A 14,438-nucleotide genomic window follows, 5' to 3' on the forward strand; every position below is an offset into this window, starting at 1 on the left:
ATATCCTTAGCATATTTGCAAGTTCAACGTCTTTTTTCTTGGGGGGGGGGGGGAAGTGGAGGGAAAAGGGAGAGGGAGAGAGAGAATCTCAAGCAGGCTCCACGCCCAGCATGAAGCCCAACAGGAGGGTCGATCCCACCACCCCGAGATCATGACCTGAGCCAAAATCAAGAGTTGGACACCTAACCGACTGAGCCACCCAGGAGCCCCCAAGGTCATTTTATAAACACAAAATTTTGTCAGGATAATGCATTTTAAATGAGTAGGCACATCACTGGGACATACAAGATCCCCTGCTGTGACCGTACTTTCATCAGTGGCCCTTAGCTTGCTACACATGGTACCGTAAGTTTCAGACTATATATGAAAACGCAAACCAAAAAAAAAAAAAAAAATTCCCTTGAGGTTTAATATGAGGAATGAATTTAATGTGTTGCCAGGTAATCGTTATTTTAAAAAATGTAATACCAGATCAGCACACAAAAGAAAGACTGAAATGCCTTCATGAAGAGCCAATGCCTCTAATATTCTTCTAACAGGAAAATGTAGAACAGCCTTTTCTTTCTAAGTATTTTCTGCCTGCTGTTCCCCAGTTATATTTAAAAAGGTTAACATGTCTCCTCAGGCAAAGACATCACATTTCCAGTGTTCTTGCAAGACAACGGCCAGAGTGAAGGAGCTGTCCTGAGTCACCTGGAACCACCAACTTGAATCAGGGAAAGGCCCCAATGTTCTGTCCCTCAGAATTAACATAGCGTAAAAGTAGCAAACTCTATGTCCAAGACACTGTCATAAACATTCACATATACAGAAGGGATAAAAGTGACCTGTAGTTTCAAAATTCATGATTAACCATATTTCTCATTTCAAAATACTGTGAATTCTCCCATGATTTTCATTTTAATTTATTGTTAAAAATAATTATGGGAGCACTCTAGTAGTACTTAGATGACTTTAAAATAGTCAACCTCTTTCCAGGAACCAAAAGCATGGTTAAGAGAAATAAGGACTGCAAATAGTCCTCAAACACCTGGTTATGTCCCCCATATGTATCTATGTTGGTGGTTTAGAACTGAAGCTACTTTTCCCTGAGGAATGATGTTGCTAGTGAGGGTAGCCAGGTCAAGCCACAGAAACTTATTTCACTTACGATGTATCTGTAGTACTATGTACCTGACATGAAATGTATATTGTAACTGTGTTGCAATACTAGTAATTATATAAGGAATAAACTAATAGAACTAAGAATGATTTTTATTTTTCTGTGTGCAAATGTGTAAAAAAATTTAATCAGGAGAGGATGACCTTGTGATTACTCAAAAGTTGACGACATTGGTTATTATGCCTTATTTTACTTCCAAATACACTACATTCTTTTCCTTTGAAAATGATTATATCCCTACCCTTGAGCTTAAAGCTGTGACTAGCATCACTGGGGGGCTCTCCAAAATTGAACAGAGGGAAGAAAGGAAAAAAGCTTAGAAAAAGAGAGATTTACTTGAAATATAGAAAAAAAGTGGTAATATGTATGGGTGGAATTCACGAAGACCAAAACCTGAAAAAGGGGGTGGGCAAAGAAGAGGATTTAATAGAGTTCCACCAAGTAAGACGGAAAAGTGTTGGATCAGACCTCTTAGCTGAGCCAGGAGAGCCTGGGATGGAGCGGGGGAGGCCGACCATAGGCACCGTGCAACTGGTCATAAGGGTGACCAGAATGTGTGCGAAGCAAGTGTTTATAATGTGAGAAGGCTTTGTGTGGTAAACCTGGTAAGAATTTGTTTGTCAATCTTTCAAAAGAAGCAATTTATTTGGCCTGGCTGGTGACTCAGTCGATGAGAACAGAGTCAAGGCTCAGCATGGGGTAGTGAGTGGTATGTGCTTAGCTTCATGGTCACAGCGCCTGAATAGCTCTAAGCAGTAGGCTCCCAAACACACAGTGCCGCCAAAAGGAACAAACCGAGCCTATAGACAGCACAGTATAACAACTCTCTGTTCTAACAATTCATTTTTCTGTGGGACACTTAACTCCTTATTTAATTGGGGAGGGGTGGGATGGAATAGAAGTTAGGTTATCACGAACTGAAAAATTGGTTACTATTATCATACCTAACCTTAAACTATTTCCTGAAAATGATTATTGGACCCTATCTTCGAAGGATATGAGCTCCATGCAATTTTTCTTAAGTAAGCTCTACGCCCAATGTGGGGCTCAAACTCACGACCTGAGATCAAGAGTTGCACACTCCACAGACCAAACCAGGCAAGTGCCCTGAGTTACATGCATTCTTAACATCACAAATGTGCTAAAAGTAAATCTGAAATACAGTAATATTTAAAGGCCTTTTAGATCACAACACAAACTTTGGCCTTACTAAATAGATGGGATTGCATTTTTGAATGTGAGTGTAAGCACAAGTGTGACTGTGTGTGTCTAAAGCTGGTAAATTCCCGTTCCATTACTGGGCAAGTACGGAAAGAAAAGGAAGGGAATACTGGTTACAATCAAAGGTATGCCCTCCCATTTGGTTCTGGACAAAAGTCAAACTGACCTTACTGCAGTGTTTTTCAAACTGTAGGGTGAGTTGTACAATAAATTCGATGCATTGCAAGCAGCATTTTTATAAAAACGAAACAGAACGGAATAAAATAGAAAACAAGAGTTTCTCACACTTAGTGTAACTACTATTTTATAAAACAGTTGTTTCTTTTATGTGTGTGTGTTATGTGTACTTTTTCATGATGTAAAACATAATCCTTTCTGTGATTCCCAGGGAAGAAAATGGTTTATTAGGAAAGAAGATTAAAGATCATGTTTGAAACGAGGTGGGAGGATACATGTGCGGATTTAATTTAACCGGCGCTGTGCCTACATGGCCTCATCTTGGAAACTGACCCATAAAGCAAGATGCATTTACATTACTAATCAACAACTGTAAAGATACCATGCAAATCATTATTCACTCATTCGTCAGTTTAGTGTCTATTCTCCCTAGTCAGAGGTTATGGAGAGAGGACGAAATTATTTAAAAAAATTAAGTGGGGCCATATAATACAGTAATAGCTAACACATGCTGAGTGCTTATTATGCACCTGAAAGTGTTCTCATTGACTCATTTACATGTCATTAACTCATTTGATCCTCCCAAGAATCCCACAAAGGTAAAGACTAATACTATCCATGTTTTACAGATGAAGACTCTGAGAAATTAAGTCGGTTGCCTCTGAGGCAGGGCCGCATCTGAACCCAAGAAGTCTGGATCCAGAGCCTTCACTCTTAATTGTATCTGATCCTTAACAGTTCATACCAGTCATCCCTAATTGAAAGGAAGTCTGTGACACTGGGGAGGAAGCAGGAAATAAATACACCCCAAAGGGACACTCTTGCCTCGGCTGTGCTGTCCTCCTCCTTTCTCCCGCGGTTAAAGCCCGCGTCGATGCCACAGTTAGCCTCCTTCACACTCTGATCCCCGATGCATTCCAAACACGCTTCCCAGCAGATTAGTTCAAACTCCATCTCTTCTTTCCTTCCCCAGAAGACATGTGAAAATGCAACTGAGTGCATACCTACTTTTCGGTAATGAACTGAACTCTTATTTATTTGAAGTTAAAAAGGATTCATTCTCAGGTGCTTCAACTTTCCTACTTAGCCAGTCATTTCCAATACATCTTCCATGTCTTAGCTCCTCAGACCAGTGAGAAGCTGGCAGCCCTTGTGTTTACTGTCGGTCTGGGTTACACAGAGCTCGGAGGGGCGCTTCTTTCTTTGCACCCACTTGCATTACTCTCCTCATTGGTTTCAAACAAGATCCAAAGATATCACAGGTATAATATACACTGTGACAGGTGCACCCTTCTGTTTCAGAAAAATATGAAAGAATTATGTACCAAAGCTTTCTCTTTTTCATCCAATCTACCCCTGCCCCCCTTGCCTTCAGGATATATAGTAAGCCCTACAGACAGAGCCTAGACAGACAGTAAAAATAAGTAAAAATCAACACTATTCTTGGTAGCACGGTTACCTTTCCCAGCTACCAGGTCCACGAGTAAGAAACTAACACAGCACTGTTTGAATGCTGAGCAAACACAACGTGCTTCTCCATCCTGAAAGGAGAAGGAAGTACTATTCGTCTTCTTATACCATCTGAATTAAAATGGCCAGTGCAAATGAATCCTGGAACCAAAGGGAAACCACGTTTAGATCTTGGTCTGACCTCCCCACCTTGGCCATGTAATTTGAAACTTTCCTTGTAAGAGCGCCTTGTGGCCAAACATAACTATCTTTCAAACTTAAATGATAAAAAATTAATGCATAATGATGCACTGTATGTGGAGAATTAAACTATGAGAATAATTCAGGATTCTTTCAAAATGTAATGTAATACTCATATAACTAAGACAAAATCTGAGGCTTAAGTATATTGTGACAATGCTTTCCCAGCCTTTGCTTATCTATACATTCTCCAAGAAGCCTATTTAAAGTAAGGCAATGATACGGGCGCGTGGCTGGCGTAGTCAGAAGAGCATGTGACTCGATCTCAGGGCCATGAGTTTGAGCCCCACACTGGGTGCACAGACTACTTAAAAACAAAAAAGTAAACTTAAAAAAAAAGTAAGGCAATGGTTTAACACTTTTAAAAAAAATACATATTACATAGAGTTCAGTCAAAATATTTCTAACTGAATAATAACCGTGGACATGCCAGTGTCAATGTCATATGATTTTACTATTTATCACTACAATAATTTTTAGGTTATTTTTAGATATATTTAAAGTTACTTCTTTTCTAGGTCAGATTTTACTGTTTATTTCTAACACATATTCATCGTGTCCAAAACCAGTACTTTTCACAGGGGCTAGGATACATTTTCTATAGTTTTTTTTTTTTTTTTAAAGGATGATTCAAGGATGTACCAATTCAGTTGAACAGTTTCTAAGAAAAGATAAAGGCTTTGGATAAAATACGACACTTTTTACTACTGGTATTACATACTGGGACTTTTTTTTTGGTGATGATGTTCATTTTGCTGCCCGTTTACCCTGTTTCACTGCTTGGGACCAAGAGCATTCATTTTGAAGACAGCCATCCAGATGAGGGTAGTACTTGGCCATGGGAATCAGATTTTCCTGAACTGGGAAGCTGAATGATTTCTGGGGCAGGGGGAGGGGAGTCAAATGTAAAAAGTTAATGGCCAACACTAAAACTGCTTCTATACCAGTAAAAAATAATACAGATAATAATCTTCTGCACAGGAGCATTTTGTTTACTGAGGGGATCTGCCAGATGCCCCCTGAGAATACACGAATTAGGGGTGTTGTTCTCTAGGTTGTGAAGGGGTACACACAGCTAGAAACACATGGAACTTCCCAGAGAGCAGCTGTTAGGAAAGAAGTGGGTCCAGGTTGAAAAGTTATCCCACACAAGCTTCGTGTTCACGGAAGCACGGACAGCTTCTCTCTTCCTCTCCTATCTGTGCACACGTCAGGCCGCCCCCCTGCCCCCCCCCCAAGTCTAGCAGAGAGGGAAAAAACAGAGCGCCAGGCATAGGACTAGGCTCTGCTTTCCAGGACACTTTGCTAAGACACGTGCTTTCCAGGTAGTGTGTTAAAAAACAAAAGACTAAAGAAGACTGAGGTTTAATACCCATTTTTGAAAATTATTCAAGTGAAAGAAACTCTTTAACCCGGGGTATATATATGTCAAAGTACACTTTATTTTACCATATTATTTGTCAATTACACCTCAATAAAGGTAAAGAAAAAAAAAATCCCATTAAAACTTCCGGTGGAGTAAGTACTATCTCCATGTAGGATCAGTTTTGCCTCTTAATAGCTCTGTGGCCTTGGCAAGCCACGGGGAACTCACTTTCCTTATCTGTAAATGGAAAAGGTTAAGGTAAATGGCCTCTAACCTTCCTTTCAATTCCAAATTCTCAAGCTTAAATTTAAATTATTTTCCAACTTATTTTCCCCTTCCAGTATCTTTGATCTTAATCCTATACTCATTTTGCCTTAAAAGAAAAAAAAAAAAAGATGGGAGTAGTGGGGGAGCGGAGCCAGGAAGGCTTATCAAGACAGATTCTCTCTTTAACTTCCTGCTTCACCCTAGATATTCATAGTTTTAAGAATAGGCAAGTGAATATGAAACGTAATAAACTCCCTATGTATTAATTCTAAACACGTGGCAATATTTGCAACGTATTTTAAATTATAGAGACATTCCTCTTTTTCACAATTACATATTGAGCCACTTCTAAATCCAGTGCCAACTCCCCTGTGCTCCAGAAAACAAAGAACCCTAAAGCGAAAACTAAACAAGAAAGTAAGTTACGATTAACCATGGTATTGTTTCTTCCCATTAAGGAGGTCAACTGAAAACTGGTTGTAGATATTTATATTTATTTGCCCCTTCAATGAGAGGTGCTGGATTTATCTTCTTCCAATTATTGATGTAGACATACCCAAAATACTGAAATCCTTTGGAATCTGTCTGCCTTAAATTTCCTACTTGCAATAGCAAGATATACTATGTACTTATGAAAATACAGGACACTCAGGAAATATATTCAGATACTTATGCTGATTACACAGACTTTAAAAGGGAATGCTACCTCTAATTTTTAAAATTTTACAATATTTTAAAACATTACACTATTCTATCTCTGAGGACTAAATAGTAGACTGTAAACTGCAAATACTTACTTAAAAATCTTTAACATCGGGACTATTAAAGCGATGTTCCAATTTAGAAAAACCTGGGTTATTTTTTTTTTTTTAAAGATTTATTTATTAGAGAGAGAGAGAGAGTGGGGGGGGGGGGGGAGTCTCGAGCAGGCTCCCCACTGAGCATGGAGCCCAACGCCGAGCTTGAGCTCATGACCCTGAGACCATGACCCAAGCTGAAAACAAGAGTCGGACGCTCAACAGACTGAGCCACCCAGGTGCCCCAGAGTTACACTTTTTAATTCTATTAAAACCCCTTTTCTTTCAGTAAGTGGTATTTTCCTTTCTGGCTATCACAGCTAATCAACAACATAAAACAAAAAGCTTTTTCTAAAGCTTTAAGTAAGCAACATTATTCAGAGCCAACCAGCATTCAGGGACTGGCGACGGCTCATTCCCGACGGGGGTTAAATAGCTGAGTTCTCTCACACACTAGACTCACTGGGCTTCCTTGTGCACATTCTATAAAACTGGGATAACAGGGGGTTAGGGAGACGGGGTAACTGGATGACAGGCATTAAGGAAAGAGCATGGTGAGCATGGTGTATTTTGCAAAACTGATGAATCACTGACCTCTACCTCTGAAACCAGTAATACATTATGTGTTAATTAACTGAATTTAAAGAAAAAAAATAAGACTGGGATGACAGCAATATCTATCTACCCTCATGCTCCTCACCCAACGCTCAGCACATAGGAAATACTCACTCAATGCTGGTAACATCATTGTTTTCTTTGCCATACGAACGGTCACAAAAAATACAGACTGGATCAAAACAAATCCAACCCTAACTATTAGAAGCACAAGGAAAAGAACGCAGTGAGAGTGCCCCTGAGTAGCTCTGTGCGTGGCAACAACAGTGGCTGCTATGGATGGAGCACTTACAGTGGACCACGCAGTTCGCTTCCCTTATTTCAGGACAACAGCCATATAACCAGACTGAAGCATGAAGTTCAAAACTCGCAAGCCATACCACACTCCGTTTCCTCTCGTATTGTTTATGGTCTTTTGTTTCTTCTCTTCATGCTTTTAGAAGTGCTTGGCTACCTGATGTGACTTCTCCCACTCTTCATGATCAGTCTAGGTGCCTTGATAAAAGGAGTAACAGTTTCTATTTTCACTTCAGGTTCCCCTCTCAGAACAGGTGTAAAGGAAGATGGCCAGAAAAATTGGGCGAGTGTGAAATATTTTTTAAAAATACATGTTATTCTTCTGGCTTGAGGTTATTAAACTCAAACAGAGTATTTTAAGTTCCCAAATGCTGTTTCTCTTTCTGCCATATTTGTCCCCTTGAACCATTAATAACATTCTTTTCTGCCATTTCCTGAAGCCGTAGGTGCAGGCTTGTTCAAGGACATTTAGTTTCTCTTCTGCAATGGAGGGGAGAAGAGATAAGTGCTATGAGGGGAGCCACGGCAGGGGTGAGGTTTTAGCTCCCTCTCCTGCACACTCTCAAAGCTCTTGAATAAAGGGACCATCATACACATTTTGGTGTTTTTTACTGGCTTCCAGGCATCTACTGTGTACTAGGAGTAGACAAGGACAGAAAACTGGAGCATGTTGCCTCATTTATTATCTATAAAACCTTAGAAATAGTCAGGTGGATATCAGTTTGTTGTTGTTGTTGTTGTTTTGTTTTGTTTTTTAAAGGTTTTATTTATTTCTTTGACAGAGACACAGCGAGAGAGGGAACATAAGCAGGGGGAGTGGGAGAGGGAGAAGCAGGCCTCCCGCTGAGCAGGGAGCCTGATATGGGGCTCGATCCCAGGACCCCGGGATCATGACCTGAGCCGAAGGCAGATGCTTAACGCCTGAGCCACCCAGGCGCCCCGGCTATCAGTTTTGTTTAAAAGAACCACTCTGCGAGGTGCCTGGGTGGCTCAGTCAGTTAAGCGTCCAACTCTTGATTTCAGCTCAGGTCATGATCTCAATGTCGTGAGACTGAGCCCTGCATTGAGCCCCAAGGTTAGCCTCAAATTGGGCTCTGTGCTGGGTGTGGAGACGTTTAAGATTCTTTCTTCCTTGGACCCTCCCCAGCTTGTGTGCGTGCTTTCTGTCTCCCTAAAAAAAAAATTAAAACTAAAAAAATAAAAGAACCACTTTGCACATTAAAATCTTTAAAATCTGTTGCATGCACTGAGTGGTCTTAGGTGTATATAATTATGATTTCTTTGAAATAAAGTCTCTGAAATCAACAACAAAAAATTTGCTAGAATAAGCACTGCACAGAAGTCATTAAGATATTCCAATTAGGACTTCAAAATAAAGAAGCAACAGATTTTAGATTCCTGTTTTCCAGAACTAGACTTAAAACTAGAACCAAATGTACCGCCCATAGAACAAACCAAGCTGCAAACCTAAACCATTTAAAAAGTTCTTAACTATCTTGGAAGAGTGAATTATCATTTTCAAAAGTTTTAAATGGATCTCGGCTTACTGGGTGCTTTACTAAACTATCAATTTGTGGTCCCGTTAAGAACACATGAAGGGAAGGAATCTAGTTTTACCATGAAACCCTTTTCCCCATTAGGTATTAGCTTCTGACTGGGTGATGGGATATGAATACTCTTCAGTTCCTTGGATGTGGAGCTGGAGATGCTAAGAATGCTTCAGGGGGTCAGGTGAGTGACCTCAGTGCATTCCAACGTACAAATTTACCTGCGCATCATGAAAGTTTAAGGTCCTAAAAATGACAACATGATGAACTTCAGGACAGCAAAACAATGCAATTCTACATCTGAGCCAGCAGGTGTCTCTCTGCAGCCCACGACGCCAACCCAAAAGATTACAGGATACAGAAGACCCCCGCACTGCTATAATTCTGTGATCCTGGAACCATGTAAGGGCATGAACTGTGAGATCAGACCACCAGAAATGGTATGTTTCTGAGAAATTGAATTTGGGGATCTAAGCAGATACGGGAATTAATGAAAAGTGTTACTTTTTGAAAATTACATTTAATAGGCAAGATCTAATAGCACAGAGCAATCAGTTTTACTCAAAATGGTAAAATGATTCTTGGCTACTGGTCAGCAGAGGAAGGTCAAAGTTCAAACAAAGAGAGCTGAGAAGTGAACGGTATGTGAAAAATAGAAGCACAAGCTTAGTTACAAAGGGAAGGAGAGGGGCGCCTGGGTGGCTCAGTTGGTTGAGTGTCCGACTCCTGATTTCAGCTCAGGTCATGATCTCAGGGTCCTGGGATCGGCCCCCCGGAGTCAGGCTCAGCACAGAGTCTGAGTTTCTCTCCCTCTGCCCCTCCCCCCTGTACATATGCACTCTCTCTAAAAATAAATAAATGAATCTTTAAAAAAAACAAAAACAAAAGGAAGGAGAGAGTTTTGCACAAAAAGAATTAAAATAAGGCAAGTCTGAGGGAGTGTTTAGGGATAACAGAGACTTGTGCACGTTGCTACAGAACATGGAAAGGAAGAAAGCATGTACCCCTACCACTACCTAAAAATACTGCAAGCTTGTCAAAGTACAACTGACCAGTAGGATATGAAACCTATTCTGTAGGTTATAAGGAGCATTAGAGACAAAAGCAGCAAGAAGAAAGAGGGGAAGAAAAAAAAAAAGGAAATTATATCACAGCTCACAAATAGTAAAGGTATTATTTTGGGAAACCATACATCCACATGTACAAATGTGTGCTCCGGGTCCTCATGTAACACCCACTTCTTCCTGTGGGTTTCCAGTACAAAGGTCTGAAAGCCACTACATATGGAGTGCACCACCAGTGCCCACCTCTCTCGAGGTGACAGTGTCACCTGTAACACCTCCAAACAGAAAAGTAACCTCCAGGGGCACCTGGGTGGCGTAGTCGGTTAGGGGTCTGACTCTTGATTTCCGCCCAGGTCATGATCTCAGGGTCGTGAGACTGAGCCCCTCGTCGGGCCCTGAGCTCAGCTTGGAGTCTAGTTAAGATTCTCTGTCCCTCTGCCCCTCCCCACCTCTTAAATAAATAAATAAATAAATCTTAAAAAAAAAAAAAAAAGTAACTTCCAAAGGTAATATCCCAAAATCCCAGAAGGGAAATGTGATAAAACATAAAACGACAGAGTGTTGAAAGTAAACTATGTAAGTTGGGGGGAAGGAGGTGCAATGTGAATGCCATCTAGAGAAATGTCTAACTTTACTTAATCAGACTGTGGGCCCCACTCCCAGCGTCTCCTCTGGGTCCTAAACCAAGTGATGTGTTGAGGGAGAGGAGCCAGGGGAGAGAGAAGAGCTGAAATGAGAGGGAAGGCAAGATCTAGATCAGGAGACCCAAGCCTCCCACAGCAAAGCAAAAAGGCAGGAATTGTGCAGATCCAGAGAGGTAGACACAGGGGAGGACAAAGGTGATAGGTCAATTTTGCAATCTCTTCCCCAAATGATAAGGAGCGGTTTCTTTCAGAATTTTTTAAAAGCTTGTTTTGTTCAAAACGGAAACGTATCTGACACTTAAAGGTCATCATGAATGAATGCTCAAAATCAAAAATGAATGGGTGTTCAAACACATTGGGTGCTCAAAGATTAAGACAGAAAGTTTCTCAGGCCAGCCTAACAGGTCCCACAGAATTTACCAACGATGGAAAAAAAGAAAAAAATAATTACCAGTGATGTTCCCAATTGCTTTAGGAGCAAAGGGTTTGTTTTTGTTGGGTACTTTTTGGTTGTATGACTGGTTTGTTTGGGGCTTGGGCCCATTTTAAAGAACTTCACAAGAGGAAACCCTTACATACAGTGTCTACACAATGTGCCAGGTACTCTTGAAAGGACCTCACAAATACGAATTCATTCAGTTACTGTATACAAACCCCTGCTAATTTCAGTTCCCTACCTGTTCAGTGGCTCACTCTGTTCCATCTGAAAGTATCTCCATTTCTTCTATTTTTCTCCTGAAAAAGATAAGGAAAATACACTGAGTAGTCCTAAAAGCACACGTGTTGTATATCACTATTTGCCGACTTCTGAACTCAGAGGAGCTCCAAGAGGGCTTCGTGACGCCTTAGTCAATTATTTCAGCGGCATAACTTTCCTGAGCCCCTAGGTAGAACCACTGAGACGGTATCACCGTATGTCTAGATGAAGGAGATTTGGAAAACAGATACTTGATGGTTTCAAAGGAAATCAACATGCCATATTAAAAAGTTAGATACGTAGGGAAACCATTCAGAACAAGGTTCTTGACTCTCAATCCTTCTACATTTATTATGCCTTTTCAAACTACATTCCCTCTCAAGTTCTTTTTTTTAGGTGGGCAGCACCTTTCCGCACTGGAGGAAGTAACTGCTGTTCTAAGGGCAGAAACAATTGGTGGATATAGCTATCATAGATTTACTTAAAATTTTTTTAAAATGACAATGGAAAAGCAATCATCAAAAAAGAGGGTCCTGCCTAGGGAAGGTAGCTGTTCAGAGTGTTTTCACCAGGTGACATTTACCTCTGGGAATTCAGGACTGACAGGTAATTCATGACTGTCTTTCAAATCTCTTGCATCCAAAAGTTCTACCTCACTAAGACTTCAGAAATGATTATGTTTATCAGTACTGATTCATGCTAACAAAGCTCATAAGAGACTGATGTATAAAACTATAATACCTTTATATTATGTACAATGAAAATTATGATTGCCAGATGGTCTGGACACTTGCTCCATCCAGCTTGACTAATACATTCACATTTCTTTAGTGAACAAATATTTCCTGAAATCCCAGGTATCAGAACCTTACAGGCAGGTGGAAGGTCAAGCCAAATTAACTGAAGATTGCTCAGCAAACATATCAGAGCAAGCACAATCTCAATGCCAATGGCCTCCAACATTCTTCTTCCAGACAAGTATCCTCCCATCTCCTGTACTAGTCCTAGTCCAGGCTCCATCATCCTAGTCCAGGCTCCATCATCCTTCTCCTGGACAAACTCAAGACACTCCTATGTATTCCCACCTTCTACTCCCTCCCTTCCAGTCCATTATCCACCATTATCTGGTGCATCCAGAGTATACATCCAAAGATAGAAAACAGCTCATGGCTCAGCCTGACTCAAACCCCTTCAGTGATGTACATTGGGCTCATGATAAAGACCCAAAAAGCTGACTTGAAGGCCTCGCTCTGGCCCTGCTCACCTGCCCAGCTTCCTCTAGCACCACCCGGCCTGTCATCTTCACCCACTGCAGCCACGCTGGTCTACTTTCACTCTCTTGAACGTGCAAAATCCCTCAGCACCTCAGAGATTTTGCATACCTCACTTCCTCTGCCTGGAAATTAATAACAATATTCTGCCCCGTTCCCCATGCCCCCCACCCCAAGCACACACTTGCTGTGTAACCGGCAGATCCTACCTTGAATGTGACCTGACCCCAACACTGGGACAGATTCCCCTATTTGAAGCTCCCATAGCATCTGGAGCTTCTCCTTTGTAGCACTTATCAGTAACAGCTTAGAATTACACATGTATGTGATTACGTATGTTTATTTCTCCCATTAGAGTAATAAGAAGCTCCATGCAGGTGGACACTGGACTCATTTTATGAGCACATTCCACAAGAGTGGACATTCAAGAGATATTCTATTGAAGGAAGAAGGATGGCTTCAGGCTGTAAGAACCTGTTGCATCCATCACCAAAACAGGAATAATTCTGCCAGGTAGACCATATGGCTTCCTTGGTTAGGCTCCATCCTCCCCAGTGTGTCCTCCCACCCCTGCCACTCAATAATTACATGGGCATTGTCTACATTCACTTCTGTAACATTACTGTTACCTTGACTTCCATGGCCACAATAAATCTTAAGATACTAAAAGACAAATAGCACAAAGTTCAAGATACATTTGGGTAGCAACTCTGCACAGAGGACTTGTGGCAGTGGGTTACTAAGAAACGCTATAAACAAAAGGGAAAACATAAATTGTGGCCAAAGGAAGCCCTCGATGAGACAACACCAGCAAACAAATAACATGCGCATATGCATGCACACAAACCCCGACGCACAGCCCTTGGAGGAGGGGCACGCAAGACTGAGTGTGCTCTGAGATCCTGCCCCAAGCAAAGGGCTGATAGCAAGAAAGTGTGCAGACTCCTGAAGGAGGCCCCAGATACTGCTCCTCCGCTTCCTTCCCAGGCCCTGGTACACAGGGGACCTGCTGTGTACTGTGTTAGTCTCCCATTTGCCTTACAAATCAACAATTAGTTGGCATTTCCTAACGCACTGTGTAGAATGCTTTCAATGGCTCACAGCTGTGGTTAATATTTTAAAGATGTTCTCCTAACATTTCAGTCCTCTTATGTGATGTGAATGAGAACAGTCCTGGTAGGAAGAAGTCCCACAGTGCCCTTGGATCTAAATTCATGTCTAGTCATGGAGCTGGGAAAGGGCCGACTTCACTCATTCTTTCCACGAACAGAATGCACCTCGAATAAGCCAGGCACCGTTCCAGGTGCTGTGAACACAAGACGAACAAGACAAAATCCCTTCTTCTCAAGGAAGTAATATTCTAGGAGGAGCCAAACAAGGAACACACATTAAGTAAAACATAAAATATGTCCAGTGCGGGGGGGGGGGGGTGGGCAGGAAGGGGAGATTAAATTTTTTAAAATTTTTTTAAAAGACTTTATTTATTTATTCATAAGAGACAGAGAGAGAGAAGCAGAGGGAGAAGCAGGCTCCCCGCTGAGCAGGGAGCCTGATGCGGGACTCGATCCCAGGACCCCGGGATCATGACCTGAGCCGAAGGCAG

At 41.4% G+C, this 14,438-nt stretch overlaps 1 protein-coding gene across 1 annotated transcript in view; it reads right to left on the reverse strand.

The window, feature by feature from the left end:
* Positions 1–14,438, reverse strand: part of LOC144379599 (uncharacterized) — a 215,937-nt gene that overhangs the window by 89,180 nt on the left and 112,319 nt on the right. Inside the window, exon 5 of the mRNA XM_078059574.1 lies at positions 11,545–11,602. The gene's annotated coding sequence lies outside the window, so the exon portion shown is untranslated. The remainder of the gene's footprint in view (positions 1–11,544; positions 11,603–14,438) is intronic.

The sequence above is a fragment of the Halichoerus grypus genome, chromosome 12 (genome assembly GCF_964656455.1).
Source record: "Halichoerus grypus chromosome 12, mHalGry1.hap1.1, whole genome shotgun sequence".
NCBI lineage: Eukaryota > Metazoa > Chordata > Mammalia > Carnivora > Phocidae > Halichoerus > Halichoerus grypus.